The sequence below is a fragment of the Ostrea edulis genome, chromosome 3 (genome assembly GCF_947568905.1).
Source record: "Ostrea edulis chromosome 3, xbOstEdul1.1, whole genome shotgun sequence".
Taxonomy (NCBI): Eukaryota; Metazoa; Mollusca; class Bivalvia; order Ostreida; family Ostreidae; genus Ostrea; species Ostrea edulis.
In genome coordinates this window covers 51,671,945-51,684,356 of record NC_079166.1, presented here as the reverse complement: position 1 = coordinate 51,684,356, position 12,412 = coordinate 51,671,945, and the positions used below count along the sequence as shown (strand labels likewise).

At 36.2% G+C, this 12,412-nt stretch overlaps 1 long non-coding RNA gene across 1 annotated transcript; it reads left to right on the top strand.

The window, feature by feature from the left end:
* Positions 1 to 8,683: 8,683 nt before the first annotated feature.
* Positions 8,684 to 10,988, top strand: LOC130052614 (uncharacterized). The gene is made up of 2 exons (XR_008800970.1): positions 8,684 to 9,619; positions 10,578 to 10,988. It is a non-coding gene; the product is annotated as an uncharacterized LOC130052614 (long non-coding RNA).
* Positions 10,989 to 12,412: the final 1,424 nt, after the last annotated feature.

Below are 12,412 nucleotides of genomic sequence, written 5' to 3'. Positions count from 1 at the left end.
AGAAGAAAACAGAATTTAAATATTGATATTTTATTTTTTAAATAAATTGCAACGTGACCTGATATTTCTTATTTGTTGTAAAGAAACCATGGTATTCAATTTCATGATATGTGTGGGCTACTGAAATTTCATGTGGGCTAACAGTATTTCTTATTCAGGGGACCACTTGGCCCCTAAGGTATTCAGTCGAAGTTGGGACCCTGGGCATGTCAGAAGGTCACTTGTAATCTACATACAAAATTCCAGCCCAATGGCTTGAATAGGTCGACAAACACCAGAGATATGAGTGCGGACAGACAAACAAACATACCAAGTGAAACCACCCTTCCCGCATATAAGAGGGGGCACAATAAAATATATTCTGTGTAATCTATCGTGAAAACGTCAATGAAATATTGGCGGGCGACGATTTAGGACGGGCAACGATTTGGGGTGTACTATAGTACATCCCAAATCGTCGCCCCCTAATGATAGTGTAATCTTGTCCCAAATCGTCGCCGGGCGACGATTTGGGGTGAAATGTCATCCCAAATCGTCGTCGGCGATTTAGGGTGTAACTAACAAGAATACAAACAAATAAATGAAACCCATGTGATTAGTCCCATATAACCTGCATACAAAATTTCAGCTCAATTGGTTCACAAACACCAGAGTGACAGTCGAAAATACTTCGCTATGATTACAGCTCGCAGGGCTTTGAGCTCGCGATCAAGAGATTTCATGTGACGGGAAGCACAAGCCAGGAACACATGTAACCCACATATCGGTTCACAAACACCAGGGATATTGCAGAGTTGCTGAAAATTGTGCACAGTTCGCGGCGCTTTAAAAGCTCTCATTCCAGAATTCTCATTGAGGGGGCATGTCAGAGAGTCACTTGTAATCTTCATACAAAATTGCAGTCCAATAGAGATATGGCGCGGACAGACAGACCAACAGATCAAGTGAAACCTATGTACCCCATATAAGAGGGGTACAATAAAATAACTTCTGTGTAATCTATCCTAAAAACCTCAATAAAATATTAGCGGGCAATGATTTAGGACGGGCGAGGATTTGGGGTGTTCAATAGTACATCCCAAATCGTCGCCCCTAATGATAGTGCAATCATGTCCCAAATCGTCGTCGGGGCGATTATTTGGGATGCCGGGCGACGATCTGGGGCGAAATATCCCCAAATCGTCACGGGCGACGATTTGGGATGGGGCGACGATTTGGGGTGTAACAAATATAGAATATCACACTCTAATGTTGATCTCGGACCTGGGATTGGCCCCGAGAGTTGATCTTGGCCCGAGCCCGTAGGGCGAGGGCCGAGATCACTCGAGGGGCAATCCCAGGTCCGAGATCAACATTAGAGTGTGATATTGTTTATATCATATACCTAAAACACAACAAGTTGATAAACATTTTTTTTTAAAATTGGGTGGGTGGGGGGGGGGGTGTCATTGACCCAAACATAAATACATGGTATACTGTACAACGAAATTTGACTATTTCATTCCTTCAGAGAGTTTACTTTAATGGTTACGTTTCCAGTACTATTGACATTGTGAAACATGCTAAAGTCTGGGTTTTGTAGCTTTATTCCATTGCTGATTTTTATTTATTTTTTCGGATTTACCAAACTCGCCCGTTTTCAATATTTCATATAATTTGTAAGAGTTGTAGAACTTTGTTCACGTGGCGTCATCGTATGAACGGGAATGTTTACAGATCTGATGCTGCTATTTCTTTGCTTAAGAAATGTTACCTTATACTGAAGTAAGTTTTTTTTTTTTTACCGTTTCCCATCTGTTTAGCATCTATAAGTCGTTAAATTAGGTCGGAAGATAATGGTTCTACTTTTCTCGTTTTATTGCCAAGTCCTCGGGATTTTAGATTTCAGAAATCCTTTTAAAACAGTTTTCTACATCAAAATTGCTGTAAATTAACATTTTATCTCCATTAGGACCGGGGATTTCTGAAAATGCTTCAGTATCACCCTCCATAATCCTCCTACTGTTTTCTGTCACCTAGAACGTTGATTGTTTTGAAATGAAGTTAAACGTGTTATTGTTCTAAATAAACAATTGTTACTTGGGTTACCCCCCTTTGCTTAGATACTCGCTACAATTTAGCGCTGTTTTCAAAAACGATTTTATTTAATTTTTCTGCTTAAATTAAATTTTGTCGTGGAAGAAAGTATTATATATGAAAAAAATTGTGTCTAACATCATTTTTTCATGTAGTTATGTTAGATTTCAAAAGATTAAAGAAGAAATAGCCATTTGAAATTTGAGGGCGAGACAGCCCCTTGACAACGGGCCGAAACAGAGATATCTCGGCCCTTAGGGCGAGACAGCCCTACTTACTTGCAGCTGTCTCACCCTAGCCAAGATAGGTGTATCAGGGCTGATACACTACTAGGTATATGATATGTACGCAAGTGACGACGACATTTTTCCGGAAGCAATATGGGTAGTCCCCATCATTTTTCAGCTGATGAAGAGCAAATCACGTGACTAAATTACGTAATCATTGGAGCAAGCTTTGCTCGCTAATGTTTTATGGTGTGACCGTTGAGACGAGCGGAGATCCATATCTTGCAAGACGACTTTAGGCAATCTGCCTATTCATTTAACGCGGGAAATATGACGCGGTCGATGTAAACAGTGCATTGTGACGTCATATTAGCTGCAATTTTTCTTCTTCTTTCAAACCAAGCAATTATCAACAACAAAAAAGTACGAAGGTATGAGAAAACTTCTCTGGCATTTAAAAACGTTTGTGATACTTTCCAAACTATTTATTTATTTTATTTACGGGGTTGTCCACGATGAAGTCTACCGCAGTGATGGCGACATTTTCCCAGAAGCATTACGGGTAATACTCATCATTTTTCAGCTGATGAAGAGCAAATCACGTGACTCAAATGTGTAATCCTTGGAGCGAGCTCATCGCGTCGCTTCGCTCGCTAATATGTTTAACGGTGTGACCCTTGAGACGAGCGAAGACCCATATCTTCCAACACGACTTTATAAATGCCTGTTCATTTTAAACGCGGGAAATATAACGCGGTCCATCAATCAGTAACAAAACGTACGAAAGTATGAGAAAGTTTGTCTGGAATTTGAGAACGTTTGTGGTACTTTCCAATTATTTATTTGTTTTATATATGGGGTTATCCATGAAGTATGCCGCAGTGACGGCGACATTTTTGCAGAAGCATTACGGGTAATACTCATCATTTTTCAGCTGACTCAAATGTGTAATCATTGGAGCGAGCTCGTCGCGACGCGAGCTTCTCTCGCTAATATGTTGTACGGTGTGACCGTTGAGACGAGTGAAGTCCATTAACATCTTGCAACACGACTTATAGACATTTTATCCGCCTCTTCTTTTAAAGCGGGAAATATAACGCTGTGGATGTAAACAGTTACATTGTGACGTCATATTAGCTGCAATGTTTTTTCTTCTCTCAAATCAAGCAAAAACAAAACGTTTGAAGCTAAGAGAAAGCTTGTCTGGAATTTAAAAACGTTTATTGTACTTTCTAAACAATCTAATTATTTTAATTACGGAATTGTCAATGAAGTATACCGCAGTGACGGCGACATTTTTCCAGAAGCATTATGGGTAATGCTCATCTTTTTTCCAGCTGATGAAGAGCAAATCACGTGACTCATATGTGTAATCATTGGAGCGAGCTCGTCGCGTCGCGAGCTTCGCTCGCAATTACATAATGACATTGATAGTCTCGTTCAACCAGACACTTCGCTGTCTCCGAAAATTTCCGACGAGCAGAGAGTCTGGTAAAGACACGCGATAATAACTGTTACCACTAGATAGTGCTAATTTAGTTTCGGTTTGATTCTCTCTAAAGTCAATTCCGAGATTTGATGCTAATTAGTTGATCCTTCATTAGTGATACTAATGGGGAAATCATTACTACATGTACAATAGAAGAATTTTTTTTACGGTCTTTGTCAGCTAGAAATTGTACTTTCACCTTTGCCTCCTGAAGTAATTTTGATAAAACGGTTTTTACCATTTCTCATGGGTAGAACAAATTCAATCTATTACAAATTTCTTCGGTAGTCGTTATCTTGGAGGTGTGTTGAATCAACCAATCAAATTTAATACCGATATTTTGGTAAGCCTCGTTCTGACGTTATCGCGTGTCTTTACCAGACTCTTTGCTCGTCGGATATTTACGGAGAAAGCAGAGCGACTGGTTGCACGAGACTATGACATTGATTGTTTAGCCTGGCTCCGGCCTACCCATAATGTTCCGCACAGTTCTGTTATAATAACCAGTGAGGGTATTTTATAAAGGGCTTATCTTGAATCATTTTGGACTTTAGGGGTATGCAAGGCGTTGTTGACATGTATAAGAAATATTTTCAACAAAATAATTAAATCAACTCGTGTAGTTTATTTGGAGGGTGTGTGTGTGTGTGTGTGTGTGTGTCCTGAATCCAAGCACCTGTGTGTAAAACATAATTTCAATATTCACTACAGTTAATGTCATTTGGCAAATTAGCAATATCTACCTCAAACTGAACTAGATAAGATCATTTATCAGCATGAAATGACAGTTGGAAACAATTCGTAGCACTAATACATCTATATACAGTGCTGTACACGTATAGATAAGGAATGGGATGATAACCAAACGCACAGTACTTTATAGACAACACAATTCTGAATACATATGTATACCTACAAAACATCCACAACAATAAACGCTCGGAACAGACTTTTTGTGGCCATCTCAAAATAAATTATATCGTTATCTGCATTAGCCCTTCTAGAGAACATGAAATCACACAAGACGCTACGAATTTGCAAAATGACATCAACTTTTAAAAGTAATAATTGAAAATATTAAGGAAACAATCGATGCTTTTTATAAGGAGAGATTGCACAGAAAACCATTGGAGACGGATTTATTCATAGTCATCAATATTTGGCCGGATTGCATAACGTGCAATCGATTTACAAAATGGTGAATGGCAGGCGGGCGTCCCTGTTATAGGGTACCTAAACGCCTCTCACTTAACGTTTCTCAAACTTTGTACAGTTGTTATGGATACATTGTAGATGTGCATGTGCCTTTTTGAAAGTGATTAAACATTTATCGAAAAATTTACATGTAGTTGAACTTACAATGTAGTCATTTTTTAAGCATTTCTTGTATTTTGTGTAATCAACTCCTCTTATACCTTTAACTTGACATTCCTCAAACTTTGTACAGTTGTTATGGGCACATTGAAGATGTGCACGCGTATTTTTGAAAGTGGTCATACGTTTGTAAAACACAAATGCCCCCAAGGTGCAAAATTGAAAAGGGTTATACACACACATCATTTAATTGATAGTAGTATCATCAATTCAAAATAATGAGCAGACAATATCTTCCTATGTCAAGAGTGGATTGACCATATGACCTAAAATCAATAGGGGTCATCTACTCCTTGTGCTGTACCAGTGTACCAAGTTTGGTGTCAATAAAGCAAATAATTCTTAAAATATTGGAGACAATATATTACTATGTCAAGTTTAACCCTTGACCTCAAAATCAATAGGGGTCATCTTCTCCTGAAGATGTACCAGTGTACCAAGTCTGTCAAGCAAAGGGTTCTCAAGATATTGAACGGACAGCATATTCCTATGTCCAATTCGACCCTTGACCTAAAAATCAATAGGGTCATCTACTCCTTAGGATGTACCAGTGTACCAATTTTGATGTCTGTCAAGCAAAGGGTTCTCAAGATATTGAACGGACAGTATATTCCTATGTCCAGTTTGACCCTTGACCTAAAAATCAATAGGGGTCATCTACTCCTTAGGATGTACCAGTGTACCAATTTTGATGACTGTCAAGCAAAGAGTTCTCAAGATATTGAACAGACATTCCTATGTCCAATTTAACCCTTGACCTTGTGACCTCAAAATCAATACATGTAATCTTCTTTTAAAGATACTAGTATACCAGTGTACCAAGTTTGATGTCTGTCAAGCAAAGGGTTCTCTAGACATTGAGTGGTCAGTATATTCTTATGTCCAGTTTGAACCTTGACCTCAAAATAAATAGGGGTCATCTACTCCTTAGGATGTACCAGTGTACCAAGTTTGATGCCTGTCAAGCAAAGAGTTCTCAAGACATTGAGCAGACAGTATATTATGTCCAGAGTAGATTGATCCTTGGACCTGAAAAACAATAGGGGTCCTCTTCTACTCATAACCAACCCACATATGAAATTTCATTACGATCAAGTGAATGGTTCTCAAGATATTGAGCGGACATGTGGTCTACCGACCGACAGGTGCAAAGCAATATATGCCCCTCTTCTTTGAAGGGGGCATAAAATTTACATGTAGTTGAACTTTGTCATTTTATAAGCATGTCTTGAATAGACGGGTACCTATTTTTGTAATCAACTCCTTTTACAGCAATTATTTGACATCCTTCAGCTGTTATAGAAGCATGCAAGAGTTTGCGGGAGAGAGAGAGAGAGAGAGAGAGAGAGAGAGAGAGAGAGAGAGCACATGCATATAGAGTACTCCGAACTCGATATCACTGAATCCATTAAGTGTTCTATCTTTGCTCCTCACGAAAATATTGTAGTGCTCTCCAAGAAATGCTTACTATATCTAATTTTCAGGAAGATTTCTTTATTCACTTTTCCATAAGTTTTGTCAGGATTTGTCCTCGTATATTTTTGTATTAAGTCCAGAATAACCAGACTGACTTTTCAGCTTAACGAGGCCGAGTACAATTCGAATTTTCGCGTTCTGCGCAGTTGTTGCGCATCGTTTCACTTTCATGAAGTCGTAAAAAGTGAACTCTAGATATTTTAACAAATACGATGTTTTCTAAATAAAAAACTAAAGGACTGTTAATTCATGTTCAAATATAGTAAATTCTAAAGATAATAAGAAAAAAATGTTTAAAAAGTGGTTTTACAACTTGAGAAGACCCGAGCAGACGTCAGACAATATTTCCCGGTGGTTTGAACACATGGGGATATTACAAAAAAAATTATTTATAGAAAAAAGTTCGACGTCGACCTATGCCCAAAGATAAAGTCAGCAAGATCATTTATTTTAATATGTGTTATCATACGCATGTATATACATGTATATTTCCCCCTACATGTTCATATCTTATTTCCAAACGCCAAGGGCCCTCGTGGGGCAGCATGAAAATACAAACAAATGTATAAATACATCAGCAAAAAAAGAAGAAGAAAGAATAAGAAGTGATATTATCTCCCTCATGTATAGTTCTTATCTTTGGACGAATTTGGCTCCACTTTTTTGGCACGCTGTTTTTGGCTAAATTTAGCTCTAAAACTTCATAGTTATTTCGGATTTCAAACATTTCGGTTGAGCATCACTGAAGAGACATTATTTGTCGAAATGCGCATCTGGTGCATCAAAATTGGTACCGTATAAGTTTTACATACATGACACATGGTTTAAACACAATGTCAGTTATCTTAGATTGCATATATTGTTCAAAATAAATTTCCTAAGTGTATGCTCTGTTCTAGTTTACAAGGGAAAAAAATCCAAAATGGAAAAATAATAGCGATATCAAAGATAGTAAACCAATAGTTAATAAAATTTGACGCAAATCTATTGTAGAATACTTGGTGTTATTTTCTATCAAAAGGTCAATGTAACTTTTATTATAATGCAATCCGTATTTCGAAATATTGTATACGTACGTACGTTATTAAAATGATGAGGATTGTTGTTCTGATGAGAAAGAGGAGGAGGCTTCTATTTCGTTGGTAGATCCTCTAATAAATATCCCATTCCTATATAATCAGACTATGGGTATAGTGCACACGTCTTCCAATTACAAATTCTGTAATTTATATATTTCAGATCACATCTATATTGTAAATGTAGTTGGGTAAAACAATACACTTCATAGAGATTTCGAGTATAGGTAGGCCTACATAATATGCATGGAGCCATTGGTAGGCCTAATGGTTAAACTTTTGATAGTATCATTTATAAAGTAGCGTTGTAGTTATTTACGCATGAGATCAAAAAATATATTTGTAAAGATTTGAGAATATAATCTTGTGATTCTTTTAACTTTTCTGAGATTTATAACCATTTCCTGATATTTCTTTATTCTATATCAAACATGCATATAGCTATTTAATTTATTTTCCCGATCATATGGAAGTTAGTAATGTACTACAATTATCAAGTATCCCAGATTCAAAGAAACATCTAAATCACGGACACAAAATCATTATTACATGTAACGGGTATAACTATTTCAGACTATCAGAAGAAAATGAGATATTCCCTAAGCAATTCCCCAAATTTATTTTCCATCATGATCCATACAAAATAGATTTTAAAACTTATTCATTAATATATAATTGTTGATATATGCAGAAGTTACAACTATATAATAAGTAGATTCTCAAATGAAAACTTTGAAACGTTCCCTAATCAATCTTCAGATTTCATTTTCTATCATGATACACACCCAATAGATTACTTTGATAAGTCCCTATGAATTGAGGAAGTTACAAACAAATTATGGGGTTTCATCTTCAAAATTTTGCCTAACAGTGTTTTATGAGAGCCAAAAATGTAACAGGGAGGAAACTTTGAGATGGTCCCTTGGTCTTTCTAAACGGGGACATGTTGATTTTATTTCATTAAATTGTCAAATATGTCCAAGACTTTCACATACATTGAAAACTCTAGGGCAAAAATATAAAAAGTTCTTTATTTTCGGAGAAAATCCCATAGTAAAGGTGCTGATATTTTGAGACGACCCCTACACAATACTGTACGGGCAAAATCATATTTTATTTTCTTAATAAAATGTCGAAAGTACAACTCATCAATGATACAAATTTAATAAAAATCTCTAGGGTAGAAATAACTGTATCCGGCCCCCTTAAAAAGAAACAGACTTTTCAATTTACAGCTTTATTGTTAAAGCTCAACCGTCTCAGTGAAATAAATACACACAATAATTATGTCGATATAACAAACAAAAATTCACCTTGTTTTACGTACACTGGAACTTGAATAAAATCAACACAACCTCGCCTTTATATTACATTACCAAAAATAGGGGTGGGGGGGTGGGGGGGGGGGGGGGGGGGGGGTGACGTATATCCTGGGAATGACCCTTGATATATATTTATAAAATCTCCTATGCCTACAAGTATTATGGAAGTCTCTTAAAATATTCAAGATATCTCAGCAATCATAAATAAACTCCAAAATTCTGAGAAATAACCTCCAATTTATCCAGAATAATAATGTCACCCAACTTTTTATGTAAATAAAACAGTTCCTAGTCCTATTTCTAATAGAATGCAGATAGTAAATAGTTAAGGGATTAACCTGTTAATTAAATACGCTAATTCCCTGCCCTATTTCTATATAAACTGAGAAATTCGTTAATTTACACTAATTAAGTAATTAATTAAGGGATTAACTCGTTAATTAAATTATTGTAAAGACAGAAGGAATAACCTTCTATTTCCTTACACTTACTGTGGTAATTCTTATACATCCGTTTCTAAAAGCTAGGTTGAGGAAAAGTCCCGGAGAAAGCCCACCGTTTGGTTATATAGACTTTAAGGTAGGTCCCTAGTCCTGGACCTACTTGTGATTTCTCAAAAATTTGAGTTTAGATACTTAGATTGTTCATTTCAGGGTATGATAAAAACAAAAAAATGGGGGGTTGTCAGTATAATGAGTAAATTATGGTATTTTTATTACGTGTACCCCCATTTGTCAAACGGCAATATCAGAATTCATTGAAGAAGTCCTAGAATATGTCCATAAAATTTTGTTTGAGGTATGATGCTGCAATTTTTTTCCTCAAATATGAAATAAATATGTTTAACTAAATAATTAAAAGTGAAATTTTAACATAGTTTCATGTTTTTTAATAATGGTGGTACAAAATTGAACTCAATACAGGCCCTCGGCAGTCAAAAATACGGCACTGCAACACCACTAATATGAATATTTTAAAAATTTGACTTGTGATTTTTCATTCAAACTCACATATTATGTTCATATATGAATGCTTGTTAAAATACATTTAAAAAATCTGCCCTTTCTCAGCATAATATTTTCACAGCATCTCAATTTATATTTACATTTTTGGGCCAAAATAACCATTTTGAAGATGATTTTCACATAACAGAAGATAACAAATATATAACAAGATAACAAATATATAACAAATGCAGAATTGTTTTATTTAATTCCACAAGTGCATGATTGCATATCATGAATTTTTTTTAATTTACAGATAATTTTAACATGTAATACCCCGGCCTGTATATCAATTAAACAAATATGTACCTCTGGTTTTATGTGTGAATTAGATGACAAAAAATGGAAAGAAGATTGGATCCATAGTCTACTTAAATATAAGTGATGGAGTGTTATTGTATTCATTTTACTAAATTAAAAAACATCCAGGTAAATGTAAAAACAGTATAAATCCACCCAATAATAATAGTACGTGAACCAATACTGGAGTTCGATCCGGACATGACGTCACGCTACTAGACCCCTACTTTAAGACCCACATGGGCAACACACACGCGAGGCTGGAAACCACCGGAGACACTATCGGCGCTTCCAAATAAAACATTAAATACAACTTTAATCATACATAAAAGAACATAACTGTAAACATTTTACTACCAAAAATCTTCGTCACTCAAATAAATGTCACAACCCGGAAGAAAATAGCAATATGCATTCATAAAGACCGCCAAACGAAAATAGACAGTGACCCGGGGTCAAATGCATACATTACAACTCTAGCGCGCCATACAATAATCAGTTCCGGTAAAAATGGCCGCCTACATGTGACGATGATAAATAGAACATTATTATTAGAATGTTATTTTTGTAACATATCAGTATTGTTTGACAATATCCCTGCAACACTGAAATAAATGTAGTTTAAGAAGTGTAAACAAGTTACCCCCCCCCCCCCCCCCCCCCCAATGAATCAAGTCATGAACATTCATATTGACCCTAATATTTACAAACATCAGCCACATGGCAATCTAGGGATCGTATAACAACACAAAATATTTCAAAATCAGCTGATGACAGTAAACGATCAACCGATTGTATTACCAGTAGATACAAGTATAACATTTATATTAACATGACAATGACATACTATATATACACGCATATTGGAGACACAAAACTCCACAATATTAACAGCTGTGAAGGAGAAACTTCAAACGTGCTGTGCGACTACATACATATAAGCCAGAAGTGGTGTAAATCAAATGTGGATTCTAAAGAACTTTTAGGAAAATTGAAATCGCAAAACTTTTCTCAAATCAACATCAAAACGTATGACTTTTTAACTTTACAAAACCATTCCTCACAATAAATTAAAAACTAGTTTCATTTACATCATAGACAGCTGCTTTTTCAACAAAAACCCGGAAATATTCATATCTAGTGATCAGTCATCCAAAAAATTACTTTGTTATTACAAAACACACGTACTCTGAAGTTGAAATAAAAAATATGCTAGAGTTCCTCATTGACAATATCTTCGTAGTCTTTGGTGATCAGGTCTTCCAACAGTCTATAGGAATCCCATGGGCACGAATTGTGCTCCTTTGTTAGCTGACCTGTTTTTATATTCCTATGAATCAGAATTTTTTCAAAATTTCTACGTGAGAAGAAAAAATCTCGTGATGTGGCCTTTAATTCGACATTTAGATTTATCGACGTTTCATCTATTCACAATAATAATTTTCATCCATATGTCAATTCGATACATCCCTGTGAACACGAAATAAAAGACACCACAGAGTCGTCCACTTCTGCTTCATACTTACATATTTTCTTGAAAGTTGAAATTAACGGCAAAATAACAACTCAACTTTATGACAAACGGGATGATTTCAGCTTCTCCATCGTCAACTTCCCATATCTATTTAGCAATATTCCATTATCAACTGAATATGGTATTTATATCTCTCAACTGATTCGATACGCAAGAGCTTGTTCTGCGTATGGTCAGTTTTTAAAACGAAGCAGACTACTGACAAACAAGTTGATGGTGTAGGGGTTCCAACAGTCTCGTTTAAAGTCAGCATTTCGCAAATTATATGGTCGTTATAACGATCTAGTTTGCCAATACAACTTTTCATTAGGTAAAATGCTGTCTGACGCGTTTTATACCGATTGTTATGCCGTTCTTGGCACACTGATTTTGACTACGGATAACTCTGTTTACCTGATGAAGATATAGGGCTAACGGCGGGTGTAACCAGTCGACAGGGGATGCTTACTCCTCCTAGGCACCCGATTCCACATCTGATGTGTCCAGGGGCCCGTGTTTGCCCACCCCCCTTTCTCTATATATAAAGCGATTCCC